Source organism: Carassius carassius, chromosome 17, assembly GCF_963082965.1.
Source record: "Carassius carassius chromosome 17, fCarCar2.1, whole genome shotgun sequence".
NCBI lineage: Eukaryota > Metazoa > Chordata > Actinopteri > Cypriniformes > Cyprinidae > Carassius > Carassius carassius.
In genome coordinates, this window is record NC_081771.1 from 30669252 (window position 1) to 30679513 (window position 10262).

Here is a 10262-nt window from a genome sequence, read left to right on the forward strand (position 1 = left end):
TGATGCTGAAAATACAGCTGCACATCACAGAAATAAATTACATTTTACAATAAATTCAATTGTAATAATATTTCAGTTTCTACTGTTTTTTGATTAACTAAATTTCATTTACTTGCCCCAATTTTTTTTACTATTTAACAAGTTTCCCTGTAAGTTTTCTTCTGTTTATTTGAATTATTGCTACTCTATTTTTTAGCTTTTTCTGCTGGATAAAACAGTTAAAGCTGTCTTCCTGTATCATTTTATTTTTAATCCAGCTCTTAGTTGTCTATTTCAGTACGGTGAGAATTACAACCTTATTTTATGAGCTGATAAGCAATAAGCAAACATTTGTGAAAACTCAATTTCCCATTATTCAGTTTTAACACAAGGCCATAAAGCTGCAGAATCCGTTGTGACATGTTGCCCTTTAAGACTGTCATGTTATATTACCCTCCAGATCACATTTCATGAGTGTCTCATTAAAATAAACCCAGTGTGTTTTACACACGCACGCAACAGACAGATGTTGAGCTTTTAAAGTCTGATGATGTCTCAGACGCTCCTCGAGGACATGTCAGAGGACACTTGTGTCTGGACTGTCATATTCAGAGTCCACATGAAACCACTTCACATGTCATGTGTGTGTTTGTCCTAACTTGCTTGTTTTAAATGATTAAATAATAGATATAAATGAAGACCAAAGATGTGGTTTTGTGTTTGTTAATCATTGGTGGATCTTCATTAATGGGATCCTTTACATCTGTGCTTCCTCTGCAACTGACTTCATGCATTCACTAGAAATCACCGTAAGTCAAGTCAGTTATTTATATATAGCGCTTTACACAGTGTACTTTATTTCAAAGCAGATTTACAGAAAATAATACAGTAACAATATATTAATTCCACAGGTCATTTTTGTGACTCTACAATTTTCATAGTCATGAAAATAAAGAAAACTCTTTGAATGAGAAGGTGTGTCCAAACTTTTGGTCTGTACTGTATATATATATATATATATATACAAACATAAATTTAGCACATAAAACTACTAAGTACAAGAAAAAGATTTGTACGACTAACTAAAAGTAATATGAAATGTAAAAAATGAAAGCAAATTCAAAATATGAATAATACTGTAATAACATCATTAATATCAAAGGTGACAGGTAAGTAATAAAAAAAAAAGTTGCTGAATAATCGTCTTTGAGCAAAAACAAAGTAAAAAAAACGTGAGAAAAGCTTAAGTTGCTTTTAGGTGTGATATCTCTGATGCACTGAAATTCAAACACTTTTGAGAGTGACGAAGTGTACAAATACTTTCCCAGTTCCCTGCCTCTCAGAAATCCAGTCAATCCGCCATAGTTTCTCCTTCTGAAGCCCCTCCCAAAAACACAGCCCAGAGCCCGGAGCCCGGAGCCCGGAGCCCGGAGCCCGGAGCCTCAGCGCTGTATTACTGAGCGTGTGCTGGAGGATCTGACATCACTGCTGTCCACACAATCAATTACAATGTGAATCCTGCTTTAATTATGACTCTCTCAGATGGCTGACAGGGGAAGATTGAGCCTGAATATTTTATAATCTGCATCTCCTCTTCAAATGAGAGATCATTTTGCAATCGCATGCTAATTTTTGTCACGGCCCAGAATTCCCAATAACAGTAATTGGAAAAGTCTCTGAAGGAGGGTTGAAAATGAGAGGAGATGAAATCTACCAAACACTGCCACTTTACCAGCTGTTTCTCCTCCATTACTGAATCAATTTCTGTTGATAAATACAGGTCTCTCAATATTTTGTGAAGGCAATAATACAAGTTAATATTCTGAGATTGATAAATGCCTGTATTTGATTTTTTTTTAAACGGACACAAATAGTGAATTGAGTACATTTCAGAGCCTAACATCCCTACAATATTCATCAAGGTAACAATAGTTTTCATCAAACTATTTAGCCACATATTTACTGTATGTATATTATATGGTATGTATAAAAAACATCATTTAAAAAAATCATCAAAATAATTTAGCCATTAATTATTTTAATTTTCATAATAATTTAGTTGTATTATATTGTATCTATATATAAATACTGTATTAATTATTTTCATTATTCTTTTATTTTTAAATTGCATTTATTCAAATAAATCTGTTCATTGAAAACATTTTTTTTTTCAGTTAAAAGAATATACGTAGAAATTATGTAAGTATAAACATGGTTAAAATATGGCTCGCTGTGAAACAAGCAATATTCAATAAGTTCACAAAAATTACACCTGTTTCTTACAGTTTTAATTCATGTATGATTGATGATTGCATATGAATGCTGTATTTTAGTAAGTTTATAATGTTAAAACTGTGTAATCACAATTTGAAATGTAATTCAAATACATACATTTTAAATTTAGGCTTAAATATTTTTCTTAGGTGTACTGAATTTTTGTTGGAGTAACAATAACTGCAAGGATGTAGTAAGTTTTCATATCTGAATTAGTTAGAGATTGTTAAATATTCAAATGTGCTCTCAGTTGAAATACTGATTTAATAAATAATTAGTAATACTTTAATAATTTGCTTTAAAATCAATTCAGTCTGGAATGTATGTTATATTTGTTGGCATGTTCACGATGCATTTAGTGTTTTGATACAGTTTCAAACGGTTATGACTATCAATGTAATGCGATTCGATTTTTCCTTGTACAATGTCAGTGTTGTTTTGTCAGACTAATAAAGTTATTTCCCGTCTGTTAACTGTGATAGTGCTCTCTCCGGTGTATTGTTGTGTTTGTGCTGAGAGTGAGAGGTTACAGTGAAGATCACTGTTAAAGCTCACGGGACACCACAAATAAATCAACTGGAGCAAGAACAAGGTGTGTGTCTAAATTCGACATGTTGTGGAATGTCAAAGCCATGAATTAATAAAGATCAGATAAAACCCATTTGTGTGTCCAGCATCTCGTGTGTGTGTGTGTGTGAAAGAGTCAGAGATGTCAGAGCTCCTCAAGGTAAACGAGAAGTGAAGGAGAGCCGGAGGAACAGAGTCAAGCAGCGAGGTCAGAGATCTTCTGCTCACAAGCAGGGATGAGTAGGTGCAAGATGATTGATTGAAAAGGGCCTTAAAATACCAGAAATATTTAAAAATATAGTTTAAAAATGTATTTTTTATTTAAAAAAAAGGTTATTTGTGAATTCCTAACTATTTAAACCTTACACACACAAACCTAAACATCACTTATCAGTTATTATTGTCATTATCTTAATCACTATTTTCCAAAATGTGGTTTAACGCACTACTGTTTGAACGTCTGGGTCTGGTAAGATTTTGTTTCTTTCATGTTTTTGAAAGAAGTTTCTAATGCTCACACAGGCTGTATTTATTTCATAAAAATACAGTCAAAATAATATAATAATATAACATTTTAAATAAAGGCTTTCTTTTGAAAAGAAAAATAAAACCTTAAAATGATATATATTCCTGTTGACAAAGTAGAATTTTCAGCAGCCATAAATTGGTGTGTTGAAAAAAGTAATACAAATGTTAATAAAAATATATATTTTTTAATGATAAGAATAAAAATAAGAATAAAGACAGACAGACAGATGTCTTAAATGATTCTCCACACTCTAGTACTTTATAAGAATATTAAAGTACCACATAATAATGTTTTTTTTAATTTTTTACTTTATAATAAATATTTGAAAGATCAGTAAAGTTGTACTCTGCACTTTTCCCCGAAATGATTTGTGATGAACTTTTTAACATGGATATACCATAGTTTGAATACTTCAAGTAGCCAAAAGCCACTAGTTGAAGGTTCACTCTGATATGACTAAATAACATCCCGATGTAGTCCACAGGCCCTCTAGCGCTCCGCTGCAGAGAAAAATGCTTCTTGATAAGAAGCGCGTGGAGCACACACTCCTTTAGCATCCTCCCATCGACCTCTTCTCTCCTTCACCATGCAAATCAGACAGGAACAAATGTCCTGACTCAGTAGGGACCCTCGACCCCAAGTGTTTAACTCGACAGCCCCCCATCTCACTCGTTCCCGTCTCTTTGATGTTCTTTAAATGAGCTTTCCAACTCCACTTCAATTTTACAAGGCCATTATGGGGAGATATAATGTGAGGGTTAAATATATCGGGGCAGACATTATGTGGAAATAATTAGTGCTGATGAATAATGCACTAATTCAGCTGATGAGGGATGGTTAGCAGAGTAATGGAGTGTGGGGAAGGCGGCGGCTTGACAAATGAAATTAAAATATTTAAACACTGCTTTATGATATTACGGGAGATCATCATCATCGAATCCCTCTCACCTCCGGCACGGAGCGCACGGCTATTACGGCTGACGCTTCTATTCGAGTGACACGCTCACGGTAATGTGATGTCCATAAGTCACACGGCCCATCCGTCAACCTGAACACACGGCATCAGAGCAAGGACAAAGATTCTGAAGACTCACGATCACATGAACCTGCAGCAGCGCTGATGTGGAAGAACCGTGCTAGGTTCTCCAAACACACTCTCAGTGATCAGATCCTTAAAGAACCATTTTTTTGATGTGAAGAACTTTTAAAAATTCTAAAGAATCATTTTTATACTATAAAGAACTGTTTGTGCAATGAAACGGTTCCATTGATGTTAAAGGCTCTTCATGGAACCATTAATGACAAAAATGAAAACCCTTTGTTTTAAGAGTGTAGCATAGACTGGCATGAGCCCACACTCCTGTATGACAATTTAGAAGTTAGAGGAGAAAATGAGACGGGAGTTTTAAAAGCATACCCTAACTTTCATGAACCGGAAAAAATAAAATTCAGTAGACAAGACAAAGGTTTGAGGTTAAAGGGTATATCATTATTATTATTATTTAATAACTGATTGTTTTGCTAGATAAGACCCTTCTTCCTCGGCTGGGATCGTTTAGAGCCCTTTGAAGATGCATTTAAACTGCATTTTGGAAGTTCAAACTTAGGGGCACCATAGAAGTCCATTACATGGAGAGAAATCCTGAAATGTTTTCCTCCAAAAACATAATTTCTTTACAACTGAAGAAAGACAGACATGAACATCTTGGATGACAAGAGGGTGAGTACATTGTCATCTTTGTTCTGGAACTGAACTACCCCTTAAAAATCAGGTTATAGTCTGATAAGTTATGATATATTTTAGAAACAGGCCTATAGCACTATACTTGATATGTATTTCCCCTTAGGGATAACTTAAGCATACGTGTCTACAGTGGATTGTGACGGAAGTGAATATGACGTTAGATCTGTGTCTCTTTAAATACTCATCCGTCTCTGTCCCAGAGAGCAGAGTTATTTATGACGGGACAGCGACCCACCTCATTCCCCTCGTTACGATCACATTTTACACCAATCATCTGACAATGAAGTGGCTGCACAATAAATCCCTGGTTCACTGCCATTTCCCAGTAAATTGCCTGTAAAGAATCAATATGGAGGTCGAGGCAGCCGCGTCCTGGTAAACGAGAGTATGGATAGATGAGAGGAGAGTCAAACAGACACCTCTACAGGAGCAGAGTTAAGGGTACAGACAATGAACACTGCATTACTGAAGAAAGTAAAAGACTCTTGAGGGACTTTTCTGAAAGCCTTTTATGAAAATACCTTCATTTTTGTAGAGTTCAAAAGGTGCTACAAGAACAGGCCGATAACAGATATATGTATGGTACATCATTAAGTTCACCAGGTCTCCTTTAATGAGTCGGAACTGTATCAACTAACTAATCAGTCTAACTGTATCAAACCAATTTCCATTGGGTTAGAATGAATGTGTAGTAATCAACCACCAATGTCTGCTACCAATATGGCTTCCGGCAGATATATGAGGGTTGTGCTCTGATAATCTTAATATCTGGGAGATGCGTTTGGCCGTATATTAGAATGAACAATTGCGGTATATGTGAAGTCAGAAAGAATCATTACTGGCCTTGAGCTGACTTTACACTGGAGCTGATATTTCTGAGACGAGGACGGAGGCAGAGGGACAGGGGAAGCATCGTCTCAGCTGGAACTTTTTATTAAGCTCATATTTTGCAACTGTCATTGGCGCTGCATTTGACTTGTAAAACAGACCTAACTACAGGCCCCAAATATGCGATACGCACATCAAACGCTAAGCTACAGTAACGGCCTCCTCTGTCCTGGCTCTCCTCTCGCTCCTGTGCCTCCTGCTGCTCTAAAACCTCTGATTATGAGAGAAACATTACTGCAAAACAATTTACTCTTAATGTAGCAGTCATATCTGCACAGGGACAGGAAAAACGACTCAAATATAGCCGGATTAATAATACATGCTATAATTAAACTGCTTGAAGGTGCATATAACAGGGACAGGAGACGCCAAGATTGAATCTCCTCGCCGCAAATAAATATGAGCAGTCAAAGAAATCATGAGAATCTACAAGATAAAGGTCATTCCATACATGATCTAAGAGACATGATGAAGCACCTGCGATGATTATAGATCCAGGATAGGAAATAACAAATATACTGAACTGCACTTCATGTTGCACATCAGAGTAAAGCAGAAAATCCATTTAATACTTCTGCAAGAATTAGGAGTTGTAAATATTTGCTCTCATAATGAATCCATTCTTAATTATATCTGACATTTTATAATATTAAATTTACTGTCTGTCACAATGTCATAATAATGTAATTGTTTATTAAATGAATTTGATCCCCATCACAGAGTTCTGTAAGTTTTTAGAATCTTTTTTTTTTTTTAAGTAAAAAGAAAATGCAATAGGTATGCAATTTGGGTTAAAACTATGCTAACCATGGTAAATTACTAAAGTATGTAATTAATGACTAGACAAAATCAATAGTCAGATTTTAACGAAGAAAGAAAACGTGTTGTACTGACTCATAGTAGCGATTAAATTATGTTCTGAGTAACTTTTGACACTTGCCTTAAACTTTTTATATTATAGGTACCTATAGCTCATGAAAGAAATCTGGAAATAGAGGTCTGGTGTGTCTACCATGTGCTCACGGCTCTGTACGGGGTTTAGAAATAATCAGAGAGCCATAAGCTCAAGCAGACTCTCAAACACAGGCATTAGAGCACATCTTCTGAAATCTTCGTCTCTAATTAATGTGTAAGGTGTGAGACTCCACACACCGGCCCTGTGTGTGTGTGCCATTATTGCTCGGGATAATAAATTGTGTGCTACATTGATAAACTAATGCAATTACAGGCAGGGTCACGAAGTCAGCTAATTTACAGATAGCAGTGTTTGGGGTGGAGGGGATGTTGAAAAGCCCCTGGGGTCCTGATGCAGTCTCTTTATATCCACTCAGAGTTTAAAGCAACCGAATGCAGCAGGATTGATCCTCTGAACTGCGTCGTACTGACCGTGTCTTATAACAACACACAGAAATCTTTAACACAGGGCAATTATTTCTGCAGATAGCATCCAGACTAAAAAGAAAAACAGGCTTAGTAATCAAAGCAGGTGATTGAAAACTTGCCGAAATAACCAGATTTATTTTCCTATTAATTTCCTCAAAAATGATTGGTTCAATCATGTTCAGTTTATTCATTTACACTCCTACAGTTTCCAAAAGGTGTTTTTTTTTTTTACACCGTGATGCCATAGAATTTTGGGCATTCCAAATGAGATAAGCAAAGTGGGTCCCAAAAAGAATCTTCCAGTGAGCAGATGCTAATATTACCTTTATGAAGAACATTCTAAATAATCCAAAGAACCTTTTTGTGCAGTGGAAAGATTGTGCATATGTTACAGGTTCTTCATTGAACTACTGTTGCCGATAAAGAACGTTTATTGTAAGTATTTTAACATAAGTTAGCTAAATAACTTGATATCTTTCTAATCTGCCATCTTGGCTGCAGGATGTGTTCACAAAGTAATGTAACCCATATGTGACCCATAATTAAATTGACATCTTTAACCTTCATTACAGCCTGTCACATCACATCTGTGCAAATCAGAACGTCAATACATCATTGGGTTCACATTAACTGCACAACACATATTCTTAAAAAGTAAAGCACACATATATAGAGGCAATATAGTTAAAAAATAAAGCTTCTTTACTGACATGAAACATCCATGTAACCGTTATTGCATTAAACAAAAGTTTCTTTATAGTGGAAAAAGTGCTCTTCACAGTAGGGGGGAAAAAAAATAGTACTTATGTACTGTTCCCCTGAAAACGTCATCATACATGCTTGTTCTAAGTCATGGTAAAACAATGATGTGCTAAATATATTTGCAGCACACTGCCATCCAGTGATCAGTCACAGAACTAGAAAACAACAATTACACGTTTTAATCTGACCTGCAAAGTCCTAATTTTATCTATAACAGCTCAATATCTCCTAAACATCTTTAATAAGACATGAGGAAAAACTTGCGTCACACACTAGCCAATACGAATAAAAAACCAGAGCTTTGTATGTAGTCTACGTGTTAACATTCACATCGACAGACACTTGTTCTAGCAGCCCCTGCTCGTGTGTTTTTCAGACTTCACAGGAGTATTTTTAACACGAGTGATGGCTGGATGTGCCCGCGGTCTCACGTCCTGTGACACAGAGACTCACGCACCCCTGACACCAGTATCTGGGATGATCCATCGCCCCTGGCCTATTCCCAGAGGCCCCTCTGATTTATGGAGCTAATTTTGCGGAGTTGCTGGGGAATCTGGGATTTGTGGTTCAGCTGAGGGCAGTTGTCTGCATGAGAAGGCCACTGTAAAGTTCAAACAGCCAAAGCTTCTGTCAGCACCTCCACCGACGGCGCAGAGTGAGACAGATGGAGCGACCCTTGATAACTCACCCAAAGATGAAAACAACTAATCAGCCATTAAAAGCAGTGTACTGATAGCCCTCATATTTCTGTTCTTTTCTACTGTAAAATTGCAATTAATTCATCCACTTAATTTGAGAACTCCAGCTGCAGATGGTTCTCGTGAACTCAAAAACTGACTTCCAATTATATGCATGCAAATGTGGACTGGAAACACAAGCTCATGCTCATATCACGTTTCTGCGGCATACAAACGTTTTGGGAACCTGCAAATAGTATTACAAGAAAATGTAAAACCAAAAGGATCTACACATCAAAGATCTATCTTTTGGTCAGTTTCACAAGAACAAACTGTAAGTTCAATGCTGCAGCTTCAGGTTTTGAAAGCAATCATTTGTGATTTCTTATACCACCCTGCATCATTTTTGCTGAATGAAATCCAGTACTTGTTTCTTATCAATTTTGGGTTGCTGATTGCAGAAATAGTGCATGTTTGCATGAGTATGTGACACGTTTTCACAAAATTGTAGAATTTTTGCGTTTGACAATCATTTGTGAGGTTAAAAGTCTTATGGTATCCCATAATCATCAGAAAGGTAATCTCGGAGCCAATTACAATTTTTTTTTTTCAGTTGCTATTATTTTCATATGTATGAATTAATTTAAAGACTTCATGCCAAATCATGATTTCTACTTTTTCCACTCCTTTACAAATTGATAAAAGATATATTTTGAATGCTTTGTTTTGTCATCAAAAGCAAAACTTTTGACTGCTTTTTCTCAGCATCGAGTCAGTTAACATTAGGCAGGTGACAAAGGTACCCGTGAAGTAACAAGATAACATTAGTTTTTGCAAATTAGCTTAATAATTTTTCCAAGATGCAGGACTGTGTAATGTATTATAAACAGAAACCCTACAGTAGAGTGTGACAATATAGATTTTGCATATGTTCAAAGTCCACAGTGTGACCACTGCTTTAACATGCAAAACAACACTTCCACTGTTTCTATTTAAAGGGACAGGTCACCCAAAGATGGACATGCTCTCATCGATTACTCGCCCTCATGTTTCTCATGCTTTTTTTATAACCTCTTTATGAACTTGTGTAAGTTTCAATTTTGGTTGAATGGAAATCTCTCAGGTTTCATTAATAATATCTTCATTTGTTTTTGTCAGCTAATCGAAAGTCTGATGGGGGTTTGGAAGGCCATGGGGGTGAGTCAGTTATGATGTTGGGTTAGCAAACTCTTCAAAGCTATAGGAACACTATGTATTCGTGGTTATAATTTCAGTAATCTTATGTTTTAAAAGCAATAAGGTCACGAAAAGGTCACGTTTGGATATGACAGATAAGACCACCACTGATCTTACTCTACTGGATCATTTTACCAAAACAAAAAGTAAAAGCAAGTGTAGAGTAAACTAAAATACTTCTCAAACTTCTGCTTTCTTGTAAGCAGTAAGATTTGCTCAGTCT

The 10262-nt window shown here is 36.0% G+C and overlaps 1 long non-coding RNA gene across 1 annotated transcript in view; it reads left to right on the forward strand.

The window, feature by feature from the left end:
- Window positions 1-1400, forward strand: part of LOC132161571 (uncharacterized) — a 39298-nt gene extending 37898 nt beyond the window's left edge. Inside the window, exon 3 of the long non-coding RNA XR_009438157.1 lies at window positions 1345-1400. This is a non-coding gene — a long non-coding RNA (uncharacterized LOC132161571). The remainder of the gene's footprint in view (window positions 1-1344) is intronic.
- The last annotated feature ends 8862 nt before the right edge of the window (window positions 1401-10262 follow it).